Genomic DNA, 13,505 nt, shown 5'->3' with positions numbered 1-13,505 from the left:
TTCTCAATAACTATCCTCTGCTCACCCACTATGGGGCCAGTTGGTGTCTGCTCATGCCCAGGTGCCACCTGGGCCCTCTGCACTTCAGAACCTGGTCTAATCCCCAATTCTGGACTTTGAGACCTCTGACCATAGTGCTGCCCCTATGGGTGTGCTCTTCCACCAAATGTGGATGCACCTCCCTATTGGCAGGTACCATGGACAGAGGGTAGCCCGCTGCTATGTGGAACAGAGCAGAGACAGGAGCCACTGCAGACAGCACACTGGCAAACGGGCTCTGTTCTTGCCCCTAGGAAGAGCGAGGGATCTGTCCTGAGCGCGACCGCTGTGTCACAGAAAGGCTCTGCACACTGAGTCTTACCCAATACACGCCCTTTGCTGCTAGCTGCTCACGCCCTTCAGGGGGGAGATTCCTGACTGCTGGCTAGGGCTGGGCAACATACCGACCCCAGATCCTGAGAGTGGAAGAGCCTCTTCCGCCTCCCTCTGCTCACCGAGCAACTCCTGAGGGAGAGACGAGTATGTGCAGCACCTCATTCCTTTTGTTCTTCCCCTCACTCGCCTTGTGCCTCTCTCCAGCACCCTGGGCACAAAGGAGACTGGTCTTCCACATCAGTCCTGCTGGGTGCCAAGCCGCAGCCCGTACTTAGGGCACACACTCTGGTCCGTTTACTCCTCGGTCACTCTCAGCACAGGGAGGGCTTCACTGCAGAGTGGCACAGAGGTTCTGAGACTCCCCACAGCCGTGACAGGGCAGGTGAACCCCTGCCTGGCTCACTGGGGAGTGCCCTGCTGGCTCACCTGAGCTCTCTGCATCATAGAACGCCCTCCCCACACTACCTAAGACACGCCGAGACAGGCCGAGACCCTGATTCCTGGTCCCCAGACCTCTGTCCACCTCTCCCTAGCCTGAATAGTCTCCCTTTGGTGGCCGCCATGACTTTTTCTTATGGTAGCTGCCCACAGTCAGAACCCTCCCCAGCACTGGTGTGGCATCTAGAGCCTTGGTCTTCCTGGGAGGAATCTTCCCACTTCCTACTTTAGGAACTTCCAACCAGCTCCTAGAAAGTCCAGTGCTCACACTAGCTATTCCAGTTTCTCTAATATTGGTTCAATATCCCGTCTCTTTTTTCCCGTTATCAAATACTTTATTACTTGCTTGCTTGCTTTTTTGCCATTGGGGCTTGGAGGTGATTTGGGTTATACTTGGCAGAGTTCCAGGGCTACTTGTGCTTAAAAGCCATTCTTCCTTGGTGGTTCTCAGAAAATCATATATGATGCCAAGGATCAAATCAGGTGGAGACTTGGGAGGCCATGGAAGGGAAACGGGGGACACTGGTGCTGTGAAATGTATACTGGTGGAGAGATGGATGTTGGAGCACGGTATGAATGAAGGGTTATACTTAATTATTGGACCTGCCCACCACCATTATTTCCAATTTTCCTAACCCCACTCAAGCCCCCCCAATAGTAGTAAGTCCTAAATAATTTAGTCGATATTGCTTAATTTGAATAATTGTGTTAAATAGTTTTGTATCAGCTATATCATGGTGATTCAATAAATTAATTAATTGAATGGAAGAAAAGAAAGATCAGCCACATCAGGTAAGTGGCTTACCTCCTGTACTCTCTCTCTCCAGACAATACTTTATCTTTCACATGAGCTATTTCTAGATTTCCATTAATCCTCACTGTCCAGGACAACCAAATAAACACTGTCCTCCCGTTGTTCATCGATTTGCTCGAGCAGGCCCAGTGACATCTCCATTGTGAGACTTCTTGTTACTGTGTGTGGCATATTGAATACTCTTGGTAGCTTACCAGGTTCTCCGAGAGGGGTGGAGGAATCTAACCCGGCTCAGTCGGGCTGGCTGCGTGAAAGGCAAACGCCTTACTGCTGTGCTATCACTCCAGGACAACCATTTTTTTAATTATTCCAAATTTTTATAAAGTTGTTCAAGACAATTTGTTACATTCCAAGTTCCAACACAAATCTTACCACCATTGGACCTGCCCACCACCATTATTTCCAATTTTCCTAACCCCACTCAAGCCCCCTCCCCAATAGTAGCAGGCCCTAAATAATTTGTTCGATATTGCTTAATTTGAATAATTGTATTAAAATGATAAAATGTTTTCATTAGAAGAAAGTGTGTGAAGATCATTGTATCTCACCATGGAGCCATTAAACCTTTGTATAAGTGATTACTAACATGCTGTTACAGATTAAGACTTGTGGATTAATTTTTTTTTTAAAACCAGATTGGTTGTCTTCTACTTTACATTTCATCCAATGGGGTGAGCTATTCCTGGAATATCAATGGTGTATTTATGACTGCATGCCCCAGGAATTCTAAAGTTTTGAATAGGTTGATACAACTGAACTTAAATTTACTAACTGGGTGGTGACTTTGGGGTCCGGAAGCATCTCTGCAGCTTGTTGATCTCTTTTGAGATTTATTCAGAAGTCTCTGGATCATCACCTATTAATGATCTTATTTGGCACCAGAGTTTGTGAGCATGACTATCAGGCTCCTGGAAGAACAGGGGGATGAGGAGGTCGCCTTCTCTTCATGAGAGCCTGAAGATTTCGGTCATAAAACCCACATGCCTCTAAGTAAAACCTTTCCCCAAAAAATGCCCCAGAGAAATTTTCTTGTTTGGGGGCTACACATGGCTTACTAGGGAATCATCCCTGTGTACTGCCTCGGGAATCATATGTGATACCAAGTATTGAAGCAAAGCTGATCACATGTAAAGCAAGTGTCATACTCCCTATACTCTTTATCCAGCCCCCAGGAAACCTTTCAGAAAAGAAAGTGTGTTGCTGAAATCCATCTCACCTATAAGATTGCTTGGATCTGGCATTGTTAAGTCCAAGTCCAGCTGGGAAAGGAGGACTTTTCTGTGCGTCTCTGTGTAAGAGACCCAGAACCTGCCAGGAAGACACTGGATGCTGGGGAATCCTTGTCTGGTTTAGGAATGCTCAGGTGAACCACTATTGGCTGAACCTCAACTCAGAGTCCAGAGAACCCATTTTACAACTCTGTTTTCCTTCATCAGAGACTGAAATGCCTTGTGTCATGAGCTGAGTTGGAGTGGAAGCTTCACCTACAAGATAGTTGTTCTTCTGCCTCCTGTCCTCTCACCTTTCTCCCTCCCACCCTTCCTTCCTTCCTTCCTTCCTTCCTTCCTTCCTTCCTTCCATCTTGTCCCCCAATACCTCCCCCTGATTCTGTTCAGTGGGAATTGGTAGTTAAACTTCAGGTCACATTTCAAAGACAATAAACTAAAGTCGTGAAGTTTTTTCAATGTTCCACTGGGGCTGGATATCTCTCAGCATTGGGGCACCTGCCTGCAAGGGTAGATTGCAATTCTGATCCTCAGTACCACTCCACATACCATAATGCCATTCCTGCTGTGCTTTGGGAGATCCCCAACACCAAAACAAAGTGTGGGATCCCTAGTATTCTGCCACCGAATGTGTGTGAGCACGTCAACCTAAGTGTGCGATCTGCAGTGAGCACTGCATCCAAAAGCAAACCACGCGAGCATCACAGCCAAGTGTGCAGCCCCTAGTCTCCACAACAGCAACCACCACAAAGGAAAAAGATGAGGGAATGAAGAAACAAACATAAAAAGTAAAATGTCCTTTACCTGAGGTTATGAAAAGGAGAGCAAGAAGAATCAGATGAACGAAGCCCTGCATTCTGGATGCTCTTGCTAGGCAGTCCAGGAGGAAACAAACTTCCTCTGCCCGCTATTTTTAATTTTAACACTCTTTCTGGTACAAAGTCCAGCCATTAAGTGACATCAAACCTATAAATGGAATGACCAGTTCGGACTGGTCATATACCACAAGCCTTACTAATAGGACAGGGGAATCCACCTTTATAACTATGACGTTACAGCTTTGGATGATGTTCCTTTCTCATAGTCAACAAGACTGGGGATAATCCAAATATCCATGGAAGGGAGCGGGTGTATGTGTAGTGAGGGTAGGGAGAGTTTATTTCCTTATGTTCCAAATGTCTGCAAGCTCAAAGGAAGCACTATTCTTTTCAAGTTCTGGTATTTTGAGGCACGCTCCCCTTACCCCCAATGACTAGGCTTCTATCTGAAATTCCAAACGGCCCTGAAGGGTGCTGACCACTTTGCCCATATGTTGTTGCCTGTCTTGTGTTACTATGGAATGTCAACGTCCCGTTCTGAGACTCTCACTTTTACCCCCATCCCCATCCCCTGCCCCTCCAGATCCCGTGATCAAACCCAGGGTATTACACATGAGACCTTTCCAGAAGGCATGTGGGTGATAAGGCCAAGGAATACTGAAAAGGGAATTACTCGAAGTTCATCCTTTAACTCCATCTTCCTTGTTGTTCCCTGACCACTTCCCCCTGTCACCTCTACCCCCAGTTCCTGTGATCATCTATTGCCTCTCAGTCTAGGAATCTTACCCAGAATCAGATTTATCACCTTGTTCTTCACCACAGTCTGAAAACTAAAACCAACACCACCTTGAAGATAATAGCCAGAGTTTTAACTTATATTGAAAACACAATTTTTTGGAACTCAATACATTTGCATATAAGTTATTCTGGGCTGTGTTTCCTTCCCCCTTATATTCATCACTTTATCTGTGTCATTGTTTTTGTGGAACTTCTTTTATTTACAGGACTCACTACAGACATGATCCTTGGAAAATCACCCTCCAGTGTCCCAAAATTTACCAGAGTCTTATTTCTTCATACAGTTTGCCTTATGGTCATCTTTCAAGGTCCCACAAACATGATTAGGTTAGAATCATTACCTCCTCAATGACCAGGCTCTACACATCTCAGCAGACTTTTGCTGCTGAGTCAATGCCTACAGAAAAAGACTGTTCATCAGAGACTTCACATCAGCAGCTGTACTGGAGCTCTTTATCATGGATCTAGCAACGAGTCCTGTGGGTAAAGTAGAGCAAAATCATATAGAGGCACTTCTGATGATGGGAAACACAGCTGGTTCTGCTGTTAGTGATTGTGGTATTGCATGTGAATTCTGGCAAACCGTAACCTGGTTTCTGTTAGCACCACAGCTGTAGAGCACTGCCCACAGAGAGCACTACAATGCAAAAATAAATAAATAAATAAATAAATAAAGTCTGAGCACCAAGGTCACGAGTTTGGGACCAGCACCTGTGTGACCTGTGTGATCACCCCTGACCAGCACATCTGTGACCACCATAGCTAGAGTATGCTCAAGAACCACAAGTAATGAGTGTGGCCCCTGTCAAGTACCCTGGCCAAGATTCAAGCACCATGACCTACTTGACGGCCCCAGTGACCACCACAACCAAAGGTGTGTGGACTCCTGTCATCCCAACAACTGCATCAACAGAGGAAGGGAAGGCAGAGAGGAAAGGACATGACAGTTATAATTAATAAATAAAATAAATGAAACAGTATTTTATATTATTAAAAAACTTTTCATTGATAATATTCCATTCTGGTGAAGATGGTGGATAAAAATGCTCTGGAGCCAAAGAGATAATGCAGTGTATAGACAACTTGTCTTGCAAGGGTCCACCTGGGTTCATTCCCGGCACGCCAAATGGTCCCTAGATCACCACCAGGAGTAATTTCTGAGTATTTCTGGGTGTGATCCCCTCACCAAATAAAAGATATAATCTTTTAGTGACAAAGATATAACTAGGACTTCTCCAAATAAAGGGTAAATTATGTGTAAAATGTGTTTGTCACACTATTCTGTATATTTTAAAGTACTAAGACTTTATTTTGGGTTTAGGGTCATATCTGGTAGCGCTCAGGGATTAATCCTGGCTCTGTGCTGAGGGGTCAGTCCTGGTGAACTGAGGGACCATATGGGGTGCTGAAGATCAAACATGCAAGCTGCATCACTCTTGCCCCTAAAATACTGAAACCTTAGACTTTCTACAATAGGATTGGGCTGGAGCGATAGCACAGCAGTAGGGTGTTTGCCTTGCACGCAGCCAGCCAGGCAAAGCCGGGTTCGATTCCTCCACCTCTCTCGGAGCCTGGCAAGCTACCAAGAGTATCTCGCCCGCACGGCAAAGCCTAGCAAGCTACCCGTGATGTAATATGCCAAACACAGTAACAGCAAGTCTCACGATGGAGACGTTACTGGGCCTGCTTGAGCAAATCGATGAACAACGGGAGGACAGTGACCATGACTGTGACAATAGGATTAAGTGTGTTAAGGTGCCACTGCATCACACCAGGTCAAGACTAGTACCGGGAATGAAGAAAAATGCTTATTTATTTAGGGTTGTGGGAGTAAAACAGCTGTGTGATCACTAATCTAGTTCTTGAAAGCTGTGTCTTTCTCAAGATAAGCCCTAGATGGAAACAGACAAATCAATGGGTTAGGTGATTGGGTTTTTTGTTTTTTCCCCCCAGGGATCAACCCAGGGCCTAACACTTGAAGACAGGTACTTTACCACTGACCTATATTCCCTGATCCCCAAATAATGAGGAACTGCTGGGAGGCAGCACTATGATTGAGCTTTTCTCTTGCAAACATTCCTTGTCACAGAGAAGTGAGGCCCTTGCTGAGAGGGAGGATCAATGCCCACACATGGACTTTTTGTTACTGAGAATGTGTTCCAGAACACTGGGTATTTAAATATGGTGAAATTGACTTGACAAGTTTAGCTCATCACACTCCATGACTGCTCATTTACTCACCTCCCTAGAATATAATCATCTCTACACAGATATTTCTTATCGTGAGATTGTATGGACTTAAGTCCAATTGACTTTATGCCTAATAATTCTATGGATAGTTTTTCCCCATGAAGTAATTTAACTTCTCTCCTACTTCCTCAACCTCCTTGAAGAGAGGGACAATGGGAAGGTGTGAGGGTGAAACTGATGCCATTACAAGCTGTGGCTAACATTAAGTCTCAACTACACCTCAGTTTCTATTTCTCCAAGGCAGGATATGCAGTTATCGGAAAACACCCAATTGAGTAATTCACCTAGATAAGAAACTGGGAAGTCATGATGGGTAGCCTCACCCTTCTTGGAAAAGAACCCCAAACTGTTACTGGTGTTAAACTGGGCTGAGGTCCCACCAAAGGAGTCGCATGAAGGCAGATTGTGATGCAATGAGCAAAAGGTCTTTATTGGCTAGCTTGAGCTAGGGCCCTCGTCCAGCGGACTGACAGAGCAGTAGCCTTTTTGGAGCGAATGGCCATGAGTCTCAAAAGTGAGGGACACTTTAAAGCATAAAATTATGTAACAGGGACTTTCCACGGACCACCCTTTTGGCCGTAGTATGAGGGACTTTTCATTACTTGTACTTAGGTAATTGATTGTAGGTTGGAGTTACATAAGGCTTGCATAAGACTTACATGTGGCTGTCATGGTGGGGGACTTCTTTACCTGAAGCTGATTGGTAACCCTTAGATGACCTCACCATGATTATCTCACTTCAGGGAAGTCAGGACTCAATTTTATGTGCTCAGTTCCAGGAATCTGCTCCATTCCAGAAACTCTAAAACTGAAACCTAGGCCTAGCTTCTTCTGGCTTTTTAATGAGCCTGTCATGGCACTGCCTTTGCTTCTCTATTTCTCACTGGTACCTTCTGTCTAATTGCTGACCACTGAACTAATAAGGCCAATGCTAAAGATAACCCAATATGTAAACCCCTCTTAACTCTGAACCCTATAAAAACTGCTTGTGTTTTGGAGTCAGGGTCCTTGTCAAGACTCCAGTGATTTGGATGACACTTGGACCAAAGGTTGAGCTAGAAATAAAGTTCCTTTGATTTTACCTTTTTGTGTGTGGACCTGATCTCTCTGCAACTGGAAATCTGAAACTCAGGCCCAACATCTGGTGCATTGACCAGGAATCCCCTAGAGGTTGAAACTTCTCCACATACGTTATAGGGACTTTATTCAAGTTTTTCTGGTTTTGGAAAACCGGACTGAGCCAGATCTTTCTTCATTAGGTAAGGAAACTTTCGGGTGTCAGAATCTGACAATCTAGGGGCGCATCTTTTGGAACATCTTTTATGCCTGTTGTGTGTCTGTTGAAGAGTGTCATTTTCTAGTTTTGTCATTTGTTCTGTTTCTAGTTAGTCCTTTTGTCTCTGGGCCTTTAACTTACCATCTAGTTATAAGTCAGAATCAGTCAACTCCACTTTCTCTTGTGATTGATCATTTCCATGATTTCAGGTCCAGAGGCAGCAACCTCTCGGTAGAGGTAAAGATAGGTGAACTGATAACTTTTTGTTCTGCAGAATGGCCGACCTTCAACATAGACTGGACCCCCGAGAGAACACTTTCCCCCAAAACGATTGCCTGGGTGTGGGAACTTGTCTTAGTCCCTGGAGCACCTGGGCATCCTGATCAATTCCCGCATATTTTGGTCTGGCAGGACCTGACAGAAAACCTGGCACTCTGACTGAGGCATTTCCTGCCAACCCCCTCTAAGTCCAAAGTGTCACTAGCCTGCCCCCTCAGCGGGCACAGTCTGGAGAAATTGGACGACTAGCTCCAGAAAAGGGCCATAAAAGCCCGGTCTCAATCCTTCAAGATTCAAGGCCCTTTCAGAATTTCACTGACCTTGATTTAGAAGATATACCTCCCCTTATGTTCCTGCTCACACAGCAGAGTCTGGCAAACTCCCCGTGGCGTACCCAATATCCCAAATACCAGTAACAATGATGGGTCTCATTCTCCTAAAGAGCCTTGAATATAATCTCAGGGCTAGGATGAAGGAGACGTTACTGGGGCCTGCTGGAGGCAATCGACGATTAACAGGATGATTTGTGATTGATTTGTGATGATGTTCCTGCCCAGGTTCCTCAGGTCAGACCCCCACAGGAGCCCATCATTTATGCTGGGGAACCCTCAGCTCCCAGAGTCTTAGGCTAAGGGCCTGCTTTGGGGACCTGCTCATAATGACTGATGGAGATGGAGGCACTTACCTCCACCATGCAGACCCTGCCACTGAGAGCGATTGGTCCCATGGCAGGGGATAGGGGCCACACTTACCAGTACTGGCCCTTCTCGTGATTTATACAATTGGAAAACTCAAAATGCTCTGTTTTCTGAACAATCCATGGATCTTATTGACTTGCTAGAATCTATTTTGTTTACTCACACCCACTTGGGATGTCTGTCAGCAGCTCCTTAAGATCCTCTTCACCTCGGAAGAGAAGGAGAAGATCTTGGTGGAGTCTCAGAACCACGTCTCTGGAATAGATGGCCACCCGACTACTCAGCAGGACTTCATAAACGACGGATTTCCTCTGATCCACCCCAATTGGTATTTTGATGTGGCAGAAGGTAGGGAGCATATCCGAGTGTACCGCCAGAGTCTGATGGCTGGTCTCCGCGCAACAACTCAAAAGCCAACTAATCTGGCTAGGTAAATTCAATAAGACAGGAACCTAATGAAAGCCCCGCAGCCTTTCTAGAGATGATTTAAGATGCATTTAGGTAGTACACCCCCATGGATCCTCAGGCTTAGGGGACCTGAGCAACCATAATTTTGGCTTTTGTAAATCAGGCTGCTCCAGATATAAGAAGAAAGTTACAAAAGATAGAAAGGTTAGGGGATCAGACTATTCAAAATTTACTCAAGGTGGCAGAGAAGGTTTATAATACAAGGGAAACTCCAGAAGAAAGGGAAGAAAGATTGAGGCAGGAGGATAGAGTTTTCCAGGTTGAGGAAAACAGGAAGAATTGGAAGGAGTTAACTAAGATTTTCATTGCACGTGCGAAGAGGGAAGAAGGGGCCACGGAAAGAGTATGGAAGCCTTGGCAGGAAGGCAAAATGCCCTGTCTCAGCCGACTCAAGAAAGACCAGTGTGCCTAATGCAAAGAGAAAGAGCACTGGAGAAAGGACTGTCCTCAGGAAAAGAAAAATGAAAAATGCCAACAAAGCAGGAGCCAGTCCCGGGGCTAAGTTTGAGTTCTGGTGGTAGGAGAAGACAGTGATTGGGGGTGATGGGACTCGGATCCCCTCCCCAAGTCTTGGGTCATCCTTGAAGTGAAGGGGAAACCGGTTGGATTTATGGTGGACACTGGGGCCCAGTTCTCTCTTATTAATAAGAATGATGGGAAAAATATCATCTAGAACTAGTTAGGTACAAGGAGCAACAGACACTAAGCCCTACCATTGGACCACGCATTAGAAAGTAGACCTAGGCACCAAGCAAGTATCCCTATCATTCCTGGTTATTCCTGAATGCCTGGCCCCTATCTTAGGGCGAAACCTTCTGACCAAATTTTGCAACCCCCCCCCCGAATTTGTTTTGAAGACCAATGAGTGAAAGTGACTGATGGGGAAGGACACCCTATTCAGGTACTGACCATGATGCTGATTGATGAATACAGACTATATCAGGGCTCATCTCCTCAGGAGATCCCACCTCCTCTGCAAGCCTGGGTGCAGGAGTTTCCAAAGGCTTTGGAAGAGATAGCTGATGTGGTGTTGGCAACCCACAGGACTCTGATCCTGGTTGAACTGAAACCAAGGGCAGAGCCAGTCCAAGTCCACCAATATCCTATGACCACCGAGGCTAGGTGGGGAATAACACCCCACATCCACAGGCTTCTAAATGTTGGTATCCTGCTACAGTGTCGGTTCCCTTGGAACACCCCTCTACTTCCAGTAAAGAAGCTGCGAAGGGAGTCAAGACTATCGACCAGTACAGGACCTGAGAAAAGTCAGCCAGTGGGTTGAGGACATTCATTCAACTCTTCCAAACCCCTACACCTTGATGAGCAATCTGCCTCCAGAACAGGTATGGTATACTACTCTAGACTTGAAAGATGCTTTCTTCAACCTGTCCCTACCTGCCCAAAGCCAGGAAATGTTTGCATTTAAGGGGCACAATGAGGACACAAGAATCTTGGGACAATTGATGTGGATGAGGAGGCTGCCACAAGGCTTTAAGAACTCTCTCACCCTCTTCAACGAAGCCCTTGTTGAAGACCTAAGTGAGCACCAACCTCACATCCTGATTTGACCATACTCCAATTGTAGATGACCTATTGCTGGCAGCATCCACTAAGGAAGCCTGCAGGAAAGGCTCCAAGGAACATTTGCAAACTCTGAGAAAGCTGGGGTACATAGCTATTGCTAAAAAGGCTCAGATTTACAAGGAGGAAGTGACTTATCTGGGGTATAAGCTGAAAGGATGCTGTCGGTGGTTTACAGAAGCAATGAAAGAGACTGTCTTACAACTCTCTGTACCATCCAGCCCACAGGAAATTAGAGGATTGTTGGGGTCTGTAGGATACTGAAGTCTGTGGATACCAGGGTTTGATGAGATCGTAAAACCCTAATATAAGAGAAACAGAGAAGGAAAGAATTGAGTGTGGACCCCCCGCCAGATGGAGGAGGCATTTTATATATTACGCCAAGAACTACTGGAGGTGCCAGAACTGGCCCTGCCTGACCCCACTAAGCCTTTCCTGCTGTTCATAGATGAAAAGAAACGGGTGGCCAAAGGAATGTTGACTCTTTCCAAAACACTGGACCCCATAGTGGCCAGGTGGCTGCCCTGCCTCAGAATCATTGCTGCCACAGCCCTCTTGGTTTGAGGTGCTGACAAACTTACATTTGGCCAACAGTTGATTGTCACCACCCCCCACTCCACTGAGGTGGTACTAAAATAGCCTCTGGGTAAATGGATATCTCTTGGTGCCCAACCAGATCTGTTAGGATGAGTCTGTGGAGACTGACCCACATGCGGGCAGGAACACAGATCCCATCAAAATGGGCAAGCCATGACTCATGTGTCTAAACTGGTTTGTGAAGGGTTAACATATCTTCCTTTGGTTGCCTTCTAGCTCTTAGTATTACATAGAGCAATCTTCCCTTTCTTACACATCCCTAACCTACCTCAGCTTTGGAATGTAGACATTCTCTCACATCCCTTTATCACCCCCAGTAACCCATGGTTGACCCGGGGTTGTAACCCATGGTGCCAGAGGCCTTTGGATTTGCATTCCCCTCCTGAGTTTGTTGATCATTTGAATTACATATTCAACAGTACAAAATATTCCTTGATGTTTTATTGTCCCTCCTGTAAACCCCTTTTCCCCATTAATGACTTATCTTTACTGAGTGCATTAGATGTGTGTACGTGGGACGGTAAATAAAAGAAGCTGAGGGGACGCTTCTCTATGCTGCTCCACCAGAGCGAGCTAGCAGCCCTCCAGGCCAATTAAAAATTCTTCTCGCGACTCTATCTCTGCACCCCTGACAGAAAGATATTCACACAACAGATATCCAATGCCCGCTTGACCTATTACCAAGGCTTTTGTTGGACACTCCCTGCATCCAGTTTCATGGGCCTACCTCCCTTAATCCTGCCACCTGACCTGGAAATCCCACTACACATGTGCTGTGAAATTTTATCTGAATTAAGTTCCATCAGAAAGGACTTGAAAGACCAGCCACTGACTCACAGTGATCTAGCGTGGTTCACAGATGTACGCAGTTTTGTAAAGGAAGGACAGAGACATGTAGGGGCAGCTGTGGTGGACAGGAAAGGGATGGTCATATGGTCAGAAAGCCTTCCAAGAGGCACTTTGGCCCAGAAAGCTGAGCTCATGGCCTTAACCAAAACCCTTGAGATGGCAGAGGGCAAGAAACTGACTGTGTACACAGATAGCTATTATGCCTTTGGGCCCCTATTGAGAACGAGGCTTCTTGATGGCAGAAAGCAAGGAAATAAGGAACAAGCCAGAAATTTTGAGTTTACTGGTGGCCCTTCAGAAACTCAAGGCAGTTGCCATGGTCCACACCCTGGAACATCAAAAGGGATCCAGTCCGGAGGGAAGAGGAAATCGAGTTACTGACGAAGCCGTAAAGACTGTGACCCCTTATAAGAGCTGTGCAGTGGCAGATACCTTCTCCTTCAGTCTGAACTTGCGACCACCAGCTATGGGATCATTGCCCCCAACCCCTGAATATTCCTTAGAAGGTGTGAGGTGAATCAAGGAGAAGATTGGGGTGAACGGGGGAGAGGACAGGTGGAACCAGGACCCAGAACAGCAGCTCATACTACCCAAGGACTTGAGCAGACATATCAATATGCATCTACATTGCTCCACCCATCTAAGAAAAAGGAAAATGCTCAGTCTTGGAAACTGCAAAGTTGCTGTTCCACCACCAGCACCAGCTTGCACGGGATGCAGTAAACAGATGCCAGGCCTGCCAGGTCATGAGACCAGGGAAGTTGGATAGTATCAGGTCGTGGATTCACCACCCTCACATCTGCAGAGCCTGATCGTGAGAGAAGGGAAGAGGCACGGAACAACTGGAAAGCTACCGCTAATCGGACCAACCCCTAAAACGGAAACTGACTCATCACCAAGCCTGACTCAGCTCCATTCTGAAAGTATTTGTTTCTTGTCATCTGGAGCCAAATGGGAATGACCATCAATGCATAAACTGACCTGAATCCTCATCAGCCTTATCAGATTACCTGGATACTACTTAATGGAAAGACCAAT

At 46.0% G+C, this 13,505-nt stretch overlaps 1 pseudogene; it reads left to right on the top strand.

Moving 5' to 3' along the window:
* The first annotated feature begins 5,303 nt into the window (after positions 1 to 5,303).
* Positions 5,304 to 13,505, top strand: part of LOC130034994 (carboxypeptidase B2-like) — a 61,055-nt pseudogene continuing 52,853 nt past the window's right edge.

Source organism: Sorex fumeus, unplaced genomic scaffold (assembly GCF_029834395.1).
Source record: "Sorex fumeus unplaced genomic scaffold, SorFum_2.1 ptg000063l, whole genome shotgun sequence".
NCBI lineage: Eukaryota > Metazoa > Chordata > Mammalia > Eulipotyphla > Soricidae > Sorex > Sorex fumeus.
Note: the sequence above shows the minus strand (reverse complement) of the source record. Positions and strands in the feature narration are given on the sequence as shown.